This window comes from Penaeus monodon, chromosome 18 (assembly GCF_015228065.2).
Source record: "Penaeus monodon isolate SGIC_2016 chromosome 18, NSTDA_Pmon_1, whole genome shotgun sequence".
Taxonomy (NCBI): domain Eukaryota; kingdom Metazoa; phylum Arthropoda; class Malacostraca; order Decapoda; family Penaeidae; genus Penaeus; species Penaeus monodon.
The window spans coordinates 29,505,001-29,523,651 of NC_051403.1; the positions used below are offsets into that span (position 1 = coordinate 29,505,001).

At 41.1% G+C, this 18,651-nt stretch overlaps 1 protein-coding gene and 1 long non-coding RNA gene across 2 annotated transcripts in view; both read right to left on the minus strand.

Moving 5' to 3' along the window:
- The window catches only part of LOC119584406 (DNA topoisomerase 3-alpha-like), a gene marked incomplete at its 3' end in the record, with an annotated part of 92,866 nt that overhangs the window by 17,500 nt on the left and 56,715 nt on the right, over window positions 1-18,651 (minus strand).
- The window catches only part of LOC119584407, a 3,294-nt gene continuing 601 nt past the window's right edge, over window positions 15,959-18,651 (minus strand). The window contains exons 2-3 of the long non-coding RNA XR_005229808.1: window positions 16,476-16,539; window positions 15,959-16,015 (exon numbers count right to left, since the gene is read on the minus strand). This is a non-coding gene — a long non-coding RNA (uncharacterized LOC119584407). The remainder of the gene's footprint in view (window positions 16,016-16,475; window positions 16,540-18,651) is intronic.

An 18,651-nucleotide genomic window follows, 5' to 3' on the forward strand; every position in this document is an offset into this window, starting at 1 on the left:
CTTCCCTAACATTGTAAATGCCATTTTCTTGTTTCCAGTATTAGGGTCAACTGCTTCTTTGTCTACACAAAGAGTTACAGGACTAAAAATATTCGGTAGACATGTATAAGCTTCTTGCAGCAATATCTAGTGACTATTTTACTTACGGTTATATGAAAGTCAAATGGATTACAGTATTTGTTCATCTGTTTGCTTGTAGTTACCAGTTAATGACAGATTCCATGCAATGTACACTAATGTCCATTTATGAAGTTCTATAAGGTCAGCATGTAACACATGAACACATGTTCTTCCTTTATAGGAACGAAGTCTAAGATAAGTTGGACTTGACTGTATTTCTATTTATGGCTATGGTAGACTTAGCGTGTGTTGTGCGTGCTGGTACGTGTGCGTGCGTAGTTTGTGTGTGTGTGCGTGTGTGTGCGCGTGTGTGTGCGTGTGTGCGCGAGTGTGCGCGAAAGTGCGCAAGTGTGCGCGCGTGTGCGTGTGCGCGTGTTCGTGTGCGCGTGTGCGTGTTTGTGCGTGTGTGTTTGTGCGTGTATGTAACCCAGTTTTATATATGTGATGTTACTGAAATATGTATGCCAATGTTATTCTATTTATATGTTGTTATATTCTACATGCCTTGTATAATCTTTTGTATTGTCACATGCCTATATTCCCACACACACACATACATATAAGTATGTCCATTGCTTTACCTGTTTATTCGCCTCTCATTGCCACACTAGACATTCCAATGTTGTGTTGTCTATCCCCTTCCACAAGAGCTATGCATTGTTGTAACACTACCTTTCATCACCAGTGATTGTCATATGTTAAGCACGTGATCTATGCCCATCTTTCGACCACTGTAGGAGATGACAGGCAGACTCCATACGGGGAGCCGAGGAGCAACACCTAGCTCCTCGGCGCAGCCGTACTCCATCATACTATATAATAAAAGGAGTCAAGGACATCTTGGTCGTCTACCTTACACCCAAGCTCGCCACCTACCATACTCTTGTAGGGCCCCTCATTCCGGCTCTTAAAGTGTGTTTGTGCTTGTGTGTGTTCGTATATATATGTGTGCTCGTGTGCGTGTGCGCGCGTGTGCGTGCGTGTGTTGGTGTGGTGTTGTATTGTTGTGGCGTCGTGTGTTTGCGTGTGGTGTGTGTTGTGGCGTGGTGTGCGTGGGTTGTTTGTGTGTGTGTGTGTGTGTGTGTTGTGTGTGTTGTGTGTGTTTGGGTGTGTGTGTGTGTTGTGTGTTTGTGGTGTGTTTGTGGTGTGTGTGTGCGTGTGTGTTTGTGTTGTGGTGTGTGTCTGGTCTGAATGCGGTTGCTGTGGGAGTGTGTGATGCTGTTTTGTTGAGTCGTTTCGTGGACTGAAACGCCTATTACTGGTGCTAACTACATTTCCCTCGTATTCCACCACTTCTTCCGATTTTTCCATATTAGTTTGTGAAAAGACTAACCGCATTTCTCTGCTCACATCAGTACTCTACACTACACATCGGGAGCAAATGAGTATGTACGCCTTTTCTCACATTAAAACCTCCATTCCAGCTGGACGATGAAGACTTCCCATTCCACTGGCTTCCTCACATCCCCTTCCACCTCGCTGCTTCTCCTCCCCTAAAACCCCTCCACTCACCTCCTCCTCCTATACATACCAATCCTTTCAAATACCATCCCTCCTCCTCCCCTCCTCATCATCGCCCGGGGAAAATTGCAGCCTTGTCCCTGGGTTTGAACATTTATAAAACTGTCGACTGAAACAAGACATCCCATATACTTCTATACATCCAAAGCATCATTCAACTGTCATGTAATCCAAGTAACATTACGGCCTGTCTTCATTCCCTGACCATCGGAGAATTCGATTTAAAATAAATTCCCAAGTTACAATTTTTTTTTTTTTTTTTTAAAGTTTTCGGCCATTTTTAAAAATGTTTTTTTCTTGGGTTTAAAGGGCCCCAATCATTCCGGCCCCCTTTAAAATTAAAGGGTTTTGGGTTTGGGGGCTTTTGGTTTTTTGTGTTTTTTTAAAATTAAATTAATTTTTTTTGGGGGGTTGGTTTTCCGGGTGTCCCCCCCCCTTTTTTTTTGCCCCTTGCTTTATGTCTGGGTTTTGGTGTTTTTCCCTTGGGGGAAATTGGTTTGTTTGTTTTTGTTTGTTTTCCTTGTTTTTTGGCCCCTTTTTTGGGTGGTTGGGTCCCTTTTTGGGGTTTTTGGCGTGGTTTTGGTTTGCCTTTTGGCGTGGGGGTCCCGGGTTTTTTGGTGGGGGGGGGGGTTTGGTGGCCGAAAACGGCCCATTATGGGACATTTTCCCCCCTTATTCCCACCATTATTGGGTTTTCTTTTAATTTTTGGAAAACAAAAGGGGACGGGAAATGAATTTTTGGGGGTTTTCCCAATCTTGCCGGGGGTTTTGGGCGCATTATTCTCCCAGGGGCTGCCCGGAATAAAATTCCTTCCCCTGGTTCCCTTTCCAACCCCAGGGGGGGAAGGGGTTCCCCCCAAAACCCCTTCCAAAAATTCCCCCCCAAATCCTCCTTCCCCTCCCTCCTCCTCCCCTCCTTGGGAAAGGGAAAGAAACCCTTTTGGGGTTTTGGGCTTAAAAAGTCCCCGGGCAACCCCCCATATATTCTTTTCCCACCCCAAATGACACAAAAACTGGAAATTGTAAAAAATGGTTTCTTTTTCCCGGGGGTCCAACTGAAAAAAAAAAAAAGGGGTTTTAAAAAATCCATTTAAACCCCTTAAAGGGGGCCCCTTTTTAACGGTTTAGCTAGGAAATTGGGGGCAAGAGGGGCTTTCCCTGGTTCCCCTATGCCTTTAGGCCCCCCCCAAAGGATGCCCGGGGGCCCTGGAAAAAACCAAGGGGGGAAATGGGGGTCCCGGGACGGAAAACGGCAAAAGGGTGGGGGATCCCCAGTGGGTTGGGGGGGTTTTTTAAAAGGGGGGAAGGGGGGAGGGGAAGAAGAAGGTTTTTTCACCTTTTCCCTTCCCCCAAAGGCCCTAAATTTCCGGTGTGGGGGAACCCTGGGGCAAGCGGGAAAACGGGGACAAGGGCCATTGCCCCAAAGGGGCCCGGGCCGGGGGGGCCCCCCCCACCGGACCCCCCTTGGCCCCCGCCCCCTTGTGGAAAGGGGAAAACCCCTATTTGATTTTGGGGTTTTTAAAGAAAATCAAATTTCCCCTTTTCCCTACCCCCCCCTCCCAAAACCGGGACCTTTTTGCCTTTTTTCTGCCAAAAAATGGTTTTCCCCAAAAAACCTGGGGGGAAGGTGAAACCCCTTTAAACGGGCCCTTCAAAAGGGAACCGGTTTCTATTTTCCCCAAGTGTATTAGGATTTTTCAAAAATTCCGGGCGGGGCAAGGGGGACGTAAATTAAGTTCCGGGGATGAAAACCCAAAAAAAAAAGGGTCTTTCCCCCAAGGGGAAATTTTTAAAATTTTCCCGAAAAGGCCAGACTGCTTTTCAACCATTTTAATTCTAAAGGGGAAATTTAAAACCCACCCTTTTTAAAACAGAGTTACTGGCCGCCGGGGAAAAATTTTAAAGAAACCCCCGACAAACCCGGGGTTGGTTTTCGACCCCAAAAAGGGCCCCCAAAGGGCTTTTTCCCCCCCCCAAAAAAAACCCCCTTTGGGGAGGTTTGAAACAAAGGGAAAAAAAAAACACCCCATTTGGCCTTTTTTTTTTTTTTTTTTTTTTTTTTAAATAAAACACTATTTTTATTAATCCTTTTCGGTTAAACCCAAAGAAATCCCCATTCCAATTTAAACCTTTTTTAAAAGAAAAAAATCTTTGCAAAAAACTTTTTAAAAATTAAATTAAAATACAAAAAGTTTCCCTTTTGAAATTTCCCGGCGCAAAAAAAAAAAGGAACGTTTTCAAAATAAATTTTAAACCCCAAAAGGGAAAAGGGGTTTTTTTTCAAAAAAAAACCGGATAAAAAGAAAAATTTTCCTATCAACTCCCCCCAAACCCACAATTTTTTACCCCAACACCAAAAAACCCCAGCCAACAAAACCAACAAAAATTTAACCCACAAAAAAAAAAAATAAAAAAAAAAAACCCCAACAAAAAACACCAAAAACCCCCCCAAAAAAAAAACAAAACCCCCACACCAAAAAACCACAAAAACAAAACACCCACAAAACCCACACACAAAAAACACACACACAAAAAACCACACAAACAAAAAAACCCCACACACACAAACCAACACACACAAACACACACAAAACACACCCCACACACACAAAACACACACACAAAAACACCCCCAAAAAAAAAACCAACACAAACACACACACAAACACACACACAAAAAACACACACACACACAAAACAAAACCCCAAAACCCACCAATTTTTAAAACAACCCAAATTTTTAACAAAAACCTTTCACTCAACTACACAAAATTTACAATTTTTCAAAAAAAAAAAAAAAGGAAAACCCCAACACTAAATTAAAAAACAAAACACCCCAAAAACCCAATCCCACCCTTTTCTTATTTTTTAGGAAACCATTTAAATTTAAAATTTGGAATATTCGCCAATTTAACTAAATTTTTCCTAGTTTAAAATTAAAGGGGGGGACGGGCCCTAAAAAAAAAAAGGGGGGAAATTTTTTGGAAAATTTTCCCGGGTAAATGGCAAAAAACAGTTACCCAAAAATCCCATTGGGGAAAACCCACGTGGGCTTTTCCTTTTGGAAACGGGGCCAATTTTTGGGCGGGGTTTTGTCCTAGACCAAACTTTTGTACGTGGGAAAGGTTAAAAATACAATTGGGGGGAAGTTTCCAACATGTGCGTTTTTGGGAAAAGGGCATTTTAAACGGAAGGAATTTTGGGCCAAGTGGGTTTCTTTGGGGAAACCTTTGGGGTGGGGGGTTAGCCCCAAAAATTTGTACGGGAATTTTGGATTGGGTTTGACGAAGGGAAGGGTTTTTCCTCCAAAGTTAAAAATTTTGTCACAAGGTTTTTGGGGCAATTTGGGGGGTTTTTGAAACTTTGGGTGAAAAAATTGAGGGTTATTGGAGGGAACGGAAAGGGAGGGTTTCCCAAAGGGTCTGAAATTTTGTTCATAGGGGGGCTTTTTTGGGGAATGGTTCCGTGCCAAAAAGAGGGGAAACCCAAATTTTAAAAACCAACGGGCCACAAGCAAGCAGGGAAACGGCCCCAAGAGGGGAGCGGTGGGGTTCGGCAGGGAAAAGAGAATTTTCCCTACTTGTTTTGGGACATTTTTGGGAAAGAGAAGGGTGTTGTAAGAGTAGGGGTGTGGGAGGGATCAGAAAAAATCGGTCCCTTTTGGGCTGCCCCTAAAGAGAGTTTTTAAAGATTTTTGGGTGGGAGATGGGGTAGTAGAAGGGGGGGGGGCGTGACAAAGGAGGGAGTAGTTTTGAGGGAGGTTTAGTTTTTGGGAGAGGTGGGCAAAAAGGGCGGGAAGGTTTTAATAAGGGAGGATGGGGTGGTTGTGATGGGGGTTGGGGGCTGAATTTTGGAGCTGCTGGGAGAGGGGGAAATGTTCCTTAAGGTTGTTTGGTTGGTACTGTACTAGTAGGCATTAAAGGGGGGGTTTAGTTTTTGCAGGGGCGGAGCCGTGGTCAAAGGGAGCCGGGGGTTCAGGGAATTGGGTGGGTTTAATCGTTGGGGGGCTATTTGAAAAAGGGGGAAGGGCCTCATTGCCCCTAATAGTGGGGATATGTTTTCTTTAATGGCCATGGTGAGCCTCGGGTCCCCTTGGGGGGTAAAAATAGGAAACCCAAAACGGGGGAAAATACCGTCCCCCTGGCCCCTCGGGCCTTTTGGGGGAAATGGCACATAAGCCCAGCTTTTCACCCTTTTCCCAGCAGGGGGCTCTCACACCTTAGGGGTGGATAGCAAAAGGGGTTTTGGTAAAAGGGCCCGAAACGAAAAGGGGGAAAAGGAAAAAAAAGACCATGAAAAAATTTTGAGTCGAGGGTGACCCCCAAGGTTGGGGACTTCCCCACCCTTGGGCCCCAGTTCCCCCTCCTAAGCCCCCCCCCCCACGAAAAAAAACGGGAAAGGGGAAATTGGGGGGGGGGGGCCGTGTAAAAGGGAGATTTCAAGATTCGGGGAAACCCCAAAGTAACTGTATTAAGGAAATTCTGATCAAAAATGTTGCAAAAGGGGAAATTTGGGTCTACTTGTTCTTAAAAACCATTTTAAAAGGAGGGTATTGTGTGAGGAGCTTTAGGGGATTCACATAAAAAAAAATAACCCCAATTTGGGTAAAAAAGCTTTGTCGAGGGGGAATATTAAGACAAGAAAGGGAGGAAGAGGGAGGGTGTGGGGGGAAAAACTGTTATCGAGGAGGGGGGCAAAAAAGGGAATAAACAGTGGAAGTATGGGATGAGGGGAAAGAAAAATAATAAAATGGATGCACCCATGTTGAGGGGGGAGGAAAAAGGATGCTTTCTAAAACGTTAAATAAGGGCCCGATTGGATGATTCAGAATGGATAAAGTTGAACCAAGCTTTGGGGAACGGTAGTATTAGAGTGATGGGGAAAATGATTAAAGCAGAATCTGGGGTCGGGGAAAACCCAGAAAAGGTAAAAATTCGGGAAATATTTAGTTCAAAATTTGGGAACAAGCCCCCGTGACCCTAACAAAAAACATCAAATCTTCTTTATTCCCTTTGGTTTTGCCCCTGAAAATGGGGGGAAAGAGAAACGGTCCCAATAAAAGGTCCCCATGGGGACTAATGACTAACCAAGAAGAACCCCGTGGCCAGGGTTCCCCGGGGCCGCTCATGATGTAAAACCAGGGGGGTTTGGAAAAAGAAAAGGGAAAAAATGAAAGGAGAAGGGGTTAAGGGTTTTTAAAAGCAAAAAAAAAAGTGCTAGAAATCTAAGGTCAGTAGCACTATATTTAAATTTGTTGGGAAGGGGGGTTTGAGTTAGTGATTAGTTGTCAAGCTGGGAAAAGGGAAATTTGGGTTTGAGTAAAAGGGGTTTAGAGTGGGTGGGGTTAAGGAGTTAATTAGAGGGGGGTTATGTAGGGCTTTTTTGAGGAAAGAAAATAGGTTTTTTGAAACAAAAAGTGTGGGTTTCTGTAAGGATGTCTGATGGGGGGGGGAGGGGGGGTTTGAAGGGGGGGGATGGGTTTGGAGGAAAAACCCGGGAGGTAAGTAGGGAAAGAACATAAAGGGAAATGTAGGGAAGAGAAAAAAAATGATTTTGGGGGAAATTGGGGATTGGAGGGTGGTAAGAAAGGCTTTGAAGGCTTTACTATAGAGGGGTTTTTATAAGAGGAAAGGTTTTGCCCAAAGGTCGGGTCTGGGGGAAAGGGGAAAAACCCGCGAATTTTCCAATGAAGGATATTTTATATTTTAGTGATATGGGATTTAGTACTTTTTGGGAAAAATTTTGGGGGGGAACCCAGATGAGGGGGGGAAAAGGGGACCGAGAGGTTTGGGGATGGGAGAGGTTTTGGGAGTTTGGTGTTCTACTGGAGGGGTTTTTGGGAGACAGGTCTGTGGGAAAGGGAATTTGGGGGGACATAAGGGTTTCCCCCTTTGGGAAATCCGGGAAAGGGAAAGGGAAAGGGGATGAGGGGATGGGGGGAGGGTTAATGTAGGCGGGGTTTGGGGGTCGGGGGGGAGGGTTGTGTTGGGGGGGGTTTAGGGGGAAATAGGGGAAAGGGGGGTTTATCGTTAAGAGGAGGATGGATATCAGCATTTACTTGGAGTTTTAAAAGGGGCAGCATTTTTAAGATTTGGGGGTTTAAAGTGTCTTTTTCTTTAAGAAATCTTAAATATTTTAAATAGTTTTTTTCTGGGGGATTTGGTTTGGGGGGATTTTTGGGGGATAAAGGATTTCTTGTGAGGGGGGGAAAAAGGGGTTTTTGGGTGTCTCAAGCGTGGGGGCAAAGGAAAAGGGGGGAGGGGGGTTTGTGTGGTGGGGGAAAAAAAGGGGGGGGAACGTATTGGGCCCTACTTTCCTCTCTAGGTCAAACCCCCTATTTCCCCCTTTTATGGGAAAACCACTCAGACTTTTTCTAGAGGGGGGACAATTAATTAACGTTAGTGTGAGCTCTCCTGATAAATTATGGGGTCAACTTTGATGAACCCAAATATAAAAAATATTAAAACATAAGAGGGGGTTTCTGATGATTAAACTAAACCCTTTGAGGTAAAACCCAGAGAAGGGTAAAACAAAAAAATTGATTTAAACTTACATTTCTTGATATATTTAAATATAAATCATTAAACTTGTACAAAATAAAAAAAAAAAACCTTTTTAAATTTACACAGAGGTCCCCTTCTCCCCTAATGTGGGTATTTTTCCTTTTTTTTATTTTTCCTTCCTGAATCCTTTGGGTGTACAGGGCTTTCCCCAAATTCCTTCATTTCTATCCTGTATCAATTTTAGAGGATTTTTCCTTTAAAGGGTGGTTAAACCCGCTTTACAATCTGGTGGATCTCTCCAAGGAATTCTCAGGAGCCAAAAAACCACAAAAAACCCAAAAAAAAACAAAAAACCCCATCCTAAAAAAAAAAAGAAACAGGTTCTATTTTTGGAAATGATAAAAAAAAATAAAAGGTTCCCAATTTTAAAAAAATTCTTGTTAAAAAACATAACTACTTTTTACAAAAAAAAAAATTGCATAGATTCATGACATTATAAAATCGATTTGTTTTTTTTATTTATAATTAATTATATTTATGAAAACCCCCATTTTTGCATAAAAATAGATTATTCTATTATAAAAATTCAATAACACTATCCTTGAATGGGTTTTTAAATCCTCAATAATAACGAGAGACATCTGAATGGTACCCAAATGGGCCCCGTGTCAGCCCCTAGTTTTCGAGCATTACAGGCAATTGTTTGTTCTCTCTCTTCTTTTGGTTTTTTGACTCTAATATCCCGGGGTTTGGCCCCCGGAAAATTTTTAACATTTTTAAAATCTACTCAGATCACTATATTTTCAAGCATATTTTTTCGTCTTAATATACCCTACCTTTAAAACCGGGAAATTTAAATAAAATTTCTCCAGAAAAAAAAATGGAAAAACCTATTGGGTTTTTTATTAAAAAAATCCATTATATAACCTTTAAAATTTAAAAAGAAAAAGTGAAATTTTAAAAATGGTAAACCTTTAATTAAAGAAATGCCAGTGGGGGAAAAAAAAAACTGAATTTGTTTGGGTAGACCCCGCATATTTACAATGTTTTTTTTATCTGGTAAATAATGTAAACGGAAAAATAGCACCCGATAAAAAAAAATTTGGAAAAATAAAGTATCATCTTTCTAAAAAAATAAAATATCATCTTTTTAAATAATTATTAAGTACTAATTATCTTAAACCCGCTAAAGACTAATTAAAAAAAGGTTTTAAATAATTTAAAATAGGGGTAAAGGGCCCAAGGGAAGGAGGTATACCAAAAGGGGGGCACAGGGGCGAATTTTTTGGGTCATTCACTTCATGATTTTTTGCTATTACACGCCTTTGGGGGTTTGGGGGGACCAAAAATTCGTTTTGAACCAAGTATAGGAAAAAATTAGGAACATTTTAAAAAAATTACTACCATTATAAAGATTCACAATTTTTAATTAAACAGTCAATTCAATATCAAAAACAAATGTCTTGTCCGCTCCCGTTTTGCTGTATTCAGAATTTTTACACATTTCAGCTGAGGAGGGTAGAAATATCAAATAGATTGTATACAAAGTTTAAAAAATTTTTTTTTCGTTTCTAAACCGACAATATGGGTCCCCCTCACCAAAATACAGCCAGAGGACAATCTTAACATTTACAGGCCCATCTGTTGCAGGAAACACATCAAAATTCCCCCGCCCATAGAAAAAATCAGAGGAATTTTTAATTGTTTTAACCTTGGGAAAGATTGCATCAGAAGTATTACATCTTAGCCTAGTGTCAAAATGGGTTCACATTTAGGCCCAAAACCAAAAAAGGAAATGGGGACCTTCAGGTAGACGCTTTTTCTTACAAATCCCTTTAACCCAAATTCCCAGCAATTTTTTTGAGAAGTTGAAATATTTTAAATTATAGTATACAAGTCCCAAAAATATAAAATCAGGGCTAACATTTTAAGAATGTCCCCGTCCCACTATATCCTGGTGTCCTCTCACCCATTTTTAAGAACAACCCCTCATCATCCCAAACCTAACCCGTACTCTACTAACTCTAAGCTAGGATTCCCCAAAGTAAATCCTATCCTGGCCCGGGGATAGGGTTTTTCAAAAAACTTTTATTTTAAATATTTACAAAAATTGGTAGTTTTAACTAATTTCCAATCTGGGGGCTTAATAAATTTAGCCCCCCAATATTTTGCACCACACAAAAAAAACAAAATAAATGATACTACAAATTGTCTTTAAAAATTCCTGTTGGGTCTGTAATAATCTATTACCCTTACAAATACTCCATATTAACGCATAAACTTCAAATTTTCTTGGGGTCGTTTCTAAAAATCTTACAAACGGGAAGTTTTCAACCCCTCTTTTATTTTTGCCAATTTTAGAACTTCTCTTCAATTTTTTTTTTTTTGTATCTCCTTCTCTTTTACTCCTTTCTTTTTCTTTTCATTCACTTTGATTTTTAAAATTTAAATTTAATTTAAACACTTCCCTTCTGGGAAAGCATGCCCCTTTCTGCCACAGCATCTTTTTAAACCCTTCCCTTTTTCATTTTCACCCGTTTTACCCCCTAGCGATTCTCGGGAAATCATTTGACCCAAAACAACTCAAAATTAAAAAAATTTCAAACAATTTTTTATCTTTTCTATTCTTTTCTCAGTACATTAGACTGGGAAAAATTTTTTGATCATATCCCACATTTGCCCGCCACCCCTAAAGTATTGGGCCCTATTTTTTTTCCCCTATGGTCAAAGGGCCCTATTTCCCTTTTTTCTGGGAAATCCAATTTGGGCTTATCTAGAGGGGGCACAATTAATTAACCCTCAAAATTGGGCTTTCCTGTAAAATTTCCGAAATAACTCTTTATGAACCCACACTATTTAAAAAAAAAAATCATTTTAAAAGGGGTTTTGATGGGTTAAAACTCAGTCTTGAGGTAACGAGAGAAGGGTAATATCAAACAATTGGGTAATCCCTTTAAATTTTTTGATATATTTTAATTATAAATCATTAAAAATTTTACAAAATAAAAAAAAAAAACCTTTTAAATTTACCCCAGAAGGTCCACTTCCACTAATGTGTGTATTCCTTCTTTTTTTGTCTTCCTTTTCCCGAAACCTTTGGCTGTACAGAATTTCCTCAAATTTCCCTTTAAATTTTTATCCGTATCCCAAATTAAAAGGATTTCCCAAGGGGGGGTACCTGTTTTTCAAACTGGGGATCTCTCCAAGGGTTCTAAAGGGGCAAAAAAACCCCAAAAACCCAACAAAAACACCAAAAAACCCCTTCCCTTAAAAAAAAAAAGAAAAAAAACAATGGTCTATTTTAGGAAGATAAAAAAAATCAAAAAAAGGTTAAAAATAAAATAATTTCTTGTAAAAAACATAAATACTTTTGAAAAAACAAACAAATTTCATAGATTCATGCCATTATATACAATCTGAGTAGTTTTTTTTTTATACATTTTATTATATTCAGGAAACCCCCTTTTACATAATTTGTTTTTATTTATTAAACTTCAATAACACTTACTCCCCGAATGGGTTTTAAATTCAATAAAACAGAGAGACATCCCGAATGGACAAGTGCCACGTGTCAGCCACTAGCTCTTTCGAGCATTACCAGGCACCCGTTGTTTTTCTCTCTCTCTCTCGTTAGACTTAATATCAGGGTTTTTGAAATGTATATTCTTAAATTTTAACAAAATTTCTCAAAAATTTAAAATTATTACAAAAATATTGGTTTTGTCTTAATAACATACATAATACCCGGGAAATTAAATAAATTTTCCAGAAAAAAAAATGAAACAATTGGTTTTTTTCATTAAAAAAAATCCCTTATAAACCTTTTAATAAGCAACAGTTTAAAAAAAAAACTGCGTACCCCCTAATTAAAGAGGGAAGCCCTTTTGGGGGAAAAAAAAGAAAAAGAAATTTTTAGGGGAGACTCGCATATTTACACTGTTTCTTTTTCTTGGGGATAATAATGTAAACCCTATATAGCACCTGATACAAAATAGTAAAATAAAGTATCATCTTTCTAAGAAAAAAAAATATCATTCTTTCTAAATAATTTTTTAAATACTAATTATCCCTTACCCGCTAAAGGGCAATTAAATGAGGTATAAAAAAAAATTAACCTATGAGTAAAGACCAATAAGTGAGGTATACAAAGGGGGTTTACAGACGAAATTTTTTTGGGGCTTCCCTTTCTTAAAGACTTAGTGCTCATTACGAAAAGTTTGTTCTGTTGGTAAGGGTAGTGCGAGGGGGGAGAGGGGGGAAATTTTTGGGGTTGTAGGGGGATTGGGTATCTGTAGTAGAGATTGGAGTGTTGGGGTTTTGGGGCAAAAGAGTTGCCTGGGGGAAAGGGAGGAGGTGAAGAGGGGGAGTTAGATGTAGGGGGGGTGGGGGGTTTTTTGGAGAATTTGGTTTGAATGAGCCCGTATTACTGGAGGAAGGAGGGAAGAGAGAAAAAACCCCTTTGACGTGCTTCCGTCTGGGTTCACGTAGTGTGAGGCCAAAATTTGAATCTGAGAGTTGCTACCCCAGACTCAAACTTGTACGTGGGACAGCCCCTATAAAAAACATTTTGGGGGCCGCCACAGTTTTGGGACATGTGCGTGATTGTGCAGGGCAGTTAGATGGGTATGGCCCGGTTGGGCACATAGTGGGAAACTGGCTGGGCGGCAAAGTTTGGCGGGGTTTCCCAGTGCCCAAAAATTTTTGGGACTGACGTGGGGTTGGTATGGACGAAAAAGGGAGGGATTCCCTTCCCCGGGAGACGTTAAAAAGGGGGGTCATGTTACGGAAGGGAAAATTTTTGGGTATGTTAGTGGGTTTTTTTCCCCCCCCAAAGACCTTTGGGGGGGAAAGGAGTAGCCCTTGTTGATGTTGGGTAAAAGTTGTGAGACCCGGCAAGAGGTCTTCTCCCCAGTCTGACCAATCTTTGTCATAAAAATGGGCAATTTTCTTTGGGGGGATTAAAAAATGTTCCCGGGCAAGTATTGGGGTTGGATGGGGTTTACAAAGGGGTGGGGTTTCCATATAGGTTGTTTTTTTTGTTAATGGGTATAGCTTGGTTTTTGGTGGTTTTCTTGACAAGAAGGGGAGCCCGGGCGGGTCGGCTACGGAAAAAAGACTTTACCTACTTTTTTGGAGACATTGTTGGAAAAAGAAGGGTTTTGTAGGGGTAGGGAGCTGTGGGGGGATCCCCGAAAAAAACCCCGGTCCCCTTTTTGGGTGCGTAAAGAGAGTATTCAAGAAAGTTGTAGAGGGTAGGGGTAGTAGAAGGGGGGGGCCCTGAGAAGATGGGAGTAGTGTTGGGGGGGGGTTTGTATTATGGAGATGTGGGCAATAAGGTGTAAGGTATTAAAAAAAGGGGGGATGGGGGGTTTATGTTGGAGGTTGTGGGGGTTTTGAGGTTTGAAGTTGAGCCCTGTGGAAAAGTGGAAATGTTCCTTAAAGGTTTATTTTTGGTACTGTACTAGTAGGGATTGGGTAAAGGGGGGTAGTTATTGCAGTGTTTGGAAACCCCGGGGCAAAAGGGGAGCCCCGGGGGTCAGGGGAATTTGGGGGGGTTACATTGGGTTGGGGGGGTATTTGATAAAGGGGGAAACCCCATTGCCCCCAATAGGGGGGGATATGTTTTTATTTCTGGCCATGGGAAGCCTGGATTATGTTGGGATAAGAAAAAGTCCAAACCCCCAGGGTCCCCTTTAAGGGGGAAGGGCTAGGTAACTAAATCAGGGGGAAAACCGTGCCCATGGCTCCCCCCGGCCGTTCAGGATGGCACAAAGGCAGCCTTTCATTTTTTCAGCACGGCTTCACACCTTTGGAGGTGGGGGTAGCAGAAGGGGTTTTGGGGGAAAGGGACAAAAAACGAAAAAAATGGGAAAAGGAAAAAAAAACCATGAAAAATTAGTTGAGTCAAGGGCTGAGTCCCCAAAGGTTTGGGGGCTTCCCCCTCATTGGGTCCCCGTCTCCGCCTCCTAAGCCCCCCACGACAACAAAAGGGCAAGGGAGGGGGGGGAAATGAAAAGGGGAAAAAAAAACCCCCGCCAGAATTTGGTGAGGCGAGGGCTGAGGCCCACGGGCTTTGGGGGTCCCCCCCTGCAAAACCCCAGCGTCCGTTTTTCGTATGCCCCGCGCTAGTGAGCTTGGGGGCAGATGCGGCAGAAAATTCTAAATTTTTATTTCCCCGCCATGGAAAATGGGGATGCGGGGAAATGAATAAAAAATTGTAGGAAAATAAAAAAATAAAATTTAAAATGCACTTTTTTTTCACAGGTAAAAAAAACACAAAAAAATTGTAATTCCCAAAAAATAAAAATTTTTAATACATTGGGGGTGTTACAAAAACCCAAAATTTTAAAATTTAGTTTCAATTAAAATATATATTATATAATATATATATATTTTATAGCTATTTATAGTGTGCTTTCCTAAAAAAAAGTGGACCCCTCAGTAAAGGGTACCAGTACCCTTTCTAAAAACTAAAAAGGTTTTTTATACAAAATAATAAGAGATGATTCTGTTAATAAATTTTGGGCTCACCCAAAATTTAAATTCACCTGGGGTTTTTACAAAAAGCAAAATTTCCAAAAAATTAATTAAAAAAAATTAAAATATATGAAAATATCCCCATGGGGAAAACAATGTCAAGTAAAAAATAAAAACATCTTAGGTATTTACAAAAAGACTGGTTTTTTAAAATCAGATAGGAAAATAAAGATTCCAACGGGGGTAAATCTATATAATGAGAAAATATTCCGCTTAAATTCTATCGCCAAAGTCTGTACCCAAAAAAAAAAGCTTTTAAAACCCTTTACTGTTTATTTTCTTTTTCTTCTTTTCAGTCCAATGAAAAGTTGTTTTTTTCTTCCTTTATCAAAATTGGCCCAATAGAAGCTGTGGTGTTATTTCTTTCCCGGGACCCCGGCCCTTTTTGGGTAGGCCTTTTTGGCTCAGGCTTTTGTTTTTTAGGGGGGGAAAAAAGATACCTTTGGGGGAATGCATGTATTCCGTATAGGGTTAATGTAAAAAACAAATATCATGCGTAACACTGCACCGTGTTGAAAAAAAAAAGGGCAAAACTGCAATTTCATTTTTTTTTAAATTTTGCCCCTGGAAGAACCATACACGCATTCCGGGAGAGGGGCCCCCCCAGAACCCAAAAAAAAAGCCCATGAATCAAAACCCGTGTTTTTTGTGTAAACGAATTTCTTTTTAAAAAGCATTCTGCGGGCCAGTGTTTCCCTTCCCGGTTTTGTCCCCCCCCCCGCCGCAAAAAAGCCGCACCCCCGCTTGGGGGGCCTTTGCCCGGGGGCTTTCGCTTCGTCCCGCGCCCCCAAAGCCCCCCGGGCCCCCGCCCCCGGGCTTTGACTCGGCCACTGATTTTCCGCCTCCCCCGAAGGGGAAAAAAAAAAATCACGTGTTAGAGCTCCCTAGGCCCAAAACTTTGGGTCCTTGCATCTTTTCTGATTTTAAAGGAGATGGGTTGTGACAAGTGTGGATTTTAAGTGAGGTTTTGCCCTGTGGAAAAGGGCCATATGTGCGCACACAAAAGCTCTTTTCTCTGCTTTTTTTCAGTAATAACAAAGTTTTTACATAATCACTTATTAATATAAATCCCACTCGCTCGCTCGCTCGCCCCGCTCGCTCTTCTCTCTTTTCTCTTTTCTCCTCCCTCTCTTTTCTCTCTCCCCTCTCTTTAGGAACTGAAAATCCACTTACCTCCTCCTCCCCCTCCCCCCTACCCCAGGAACTCATACACCACCGCCACCTCCTTCGTCCACTTCGTTCCGCCCACTTGAAGAGCGGCACTGCTCGCTGCGGTCCTTGCTGCATACATAGAACTCCCGCCCTTTGTTCGGCCCTTCTTCTGCACCGTCAGTCTTCAAGGGAACCACGAGTTAGTAGTGCTTACTTAACACTAACAACTATAAAACTCAAAGGATAAGCCTACTTCCGGAACAGTGTCTCCCTGAACTGACGTCGCTGGAGCTGCGCGATTGCTTTAAACACAAAAAGGAGACAAAAATACCCAATCCAAACTCCTTTAATCTGCCTCCTATACGCTTGCTTTGGGCTTCGAAAAAGATTTATTAACCCTTGTTAGTTATAATTACATCACCAATCCAGCTATCAAGATTGTTAGTACATTACCCCCTCAAAACATTATGAATATTTCCATGTCTCTGATTTATTATCTTGTCAACATTTTAACAGAAATCCACTTACAAGATCCCTTCTACTCAATGCACAATCTTTTATCTCGATCAGACTGCAACATGAATTCCAAGGATAATTATCCATAAAGAAAGTTAACAATTACTACTCTTCACTCTCACCCACCTTTTGCCTGGAATACTGCAGTTGCACACCACGGCGCCCTCCCAGTCGGTTATCTCATCGGCTCCTGAAAGATGAGACTCTTATGTGCCTCTGTTGTCACATCTACATCCACGTTTATATTTATATCAATTTATATTCATGTCTATATAAAGTATGCATCCGTATGTGTGCATATGCAATACAAATAAATATATTACATATAATCTCCCTACAAATGTACTATGATCTATGGAATATGATATGCACCCTCTCAAATTTTGACTTTTACAATCACTCTGTGGCCTAAACTGTTAAGCCTAGTCCAGACCATGATACTGTCTGAATACAGTTTTCAGCAAGTTAGCAGCATTCCTTTTTTTTTTTTTTTTTTTTTTTTTTTTTTTTTTTTTTTTTTTTTTTTTGCTTCACAGTTTAGCAACTGCTGCAAAACAGTCGTAAACACAAGCTTTCTCCAATGATTGTTGCATGATACTCGAGAAGCAGGCGCTACTATGTATATGAATAGTACCGCAACTGTTGCTCAACAGTTACGCTTAATATCCCACAAACTGGGAGTGGAATGTAAAACCTCGATCAGTCCAAGTGTCTTTCCTGTTATCCAACATGTTAAATCTGGAAAAATATACCTGCATGAAGAACAAAATAAAAAGTCTTAGGAGAAAACAAATAAAATCATAAAGCTATTATGACACGCAGCTGCACTGACACACACAGCTGGTGCCGCCTGTGTCTCGCATTTGTATCTACAAAACAAGCGTAAGTGCCAAGAGCTAAATGACGACAATAATGCACTGTCAGTTTATTTTGCCACTGTATTAACTGCTCAACTGCCTACTTAATGGTACAGCTGGATCTGTGGCCATATGATTTTCTATGCTATATTCTTAAAGTCCGAGGACATACTGAGAACCGTATATATTGCAACTGTGGATATCATATCACACTCTAACATTGTAAATGCCATTCTTCTTGTTTCCAGTATTAGGGTCAACTGCTTCTTTGTCTACACAAAGAGTTACAGGACTAAAAATATTCGGTAGACATGTATAAGCTTCTTGCAGCAATATCTAGTGACTATTTTACTTACGGTTATATGAAAGTCAAATGGATTACAGTATTTGTTCATCTGTTTGCTTGTAGTTACCAGTTAATGACAGATTCCATGCAATGTACACTAATGTCCATTTAATGAAGTTCTATAAGGCAGTCAGCATGTAACACATGAACACATGTTCTTCCTTTATAGGAACGAAGATCTAAGATAAGTTGGACTTGACTGATATTGCAAGATTATCTGTCTATTTCTGGCTATGGTAGACTTAGCGTGTGTGTGTGCGTGCGTGTGCGTGCGTACGTGCGTGCGTGCGTGTGTGCGCGTGTGTGCGCGAGTGCGAATGTGCCGTGTGCGTGGGGTTTGGCGTTGCGTGTGGTGTGGTGTTTGTGCGTGTGTTTGTGCGTGTGTGTTTGTGCGTGTATGTAACCCAGTTTTATATATGTGATGTTACTGAAATATGTATGCCAATGTTATTCTATTTATATGTTGTTATATTCTACATGCCTTGTATAATCTTTTGTATTGTCACATGCCTATATTCCCACACACACACATACATATAAGTATGTCCATTGCTTTACCTGTTTATTCGCCTCTCATTGCCACACTAGACATTCCAATGTTGTGTTGTCTATCCCCTTCCACAAGAGCTATGCATTGTTGTAACACTACCTTTCATCACCAGTGATTGCCATATGTTAAGCACGTGATCTATGCCCATCATTCGACCACTGTAGGAGATGACAGGCAGACTCCATACGGGGAGCCGAGGAGCAACACCCCGCTCCTCGGCGCAGCCGTACTCCATCATACTATATAATAAAAGGAGTCAAGACATCTTGGTCGTCTACCTTACACCCTAAGCTCGCCACCTACCATACTCTTGTAGGGCCCATCATTCCGGCTCTTAAAGTGTGTTTGTGCTTGTGTGTGTGTTCGTATATATATGCGCGTGTGCGTGTGCGCGCGTGTGCATGTGCGCGCGTGTGCGTGTGTTTGTGTGGTGTATATATATGTGTGCGCGGTGTGCGTGTGCGTGTGTTTTGGTTGTTGTGCGTGGGTGTTTGGGGTGGTTTTGTGGGTTGTCTGTGTGTTTGTGTGGGGGTTTGTGTTGTTTTTTTT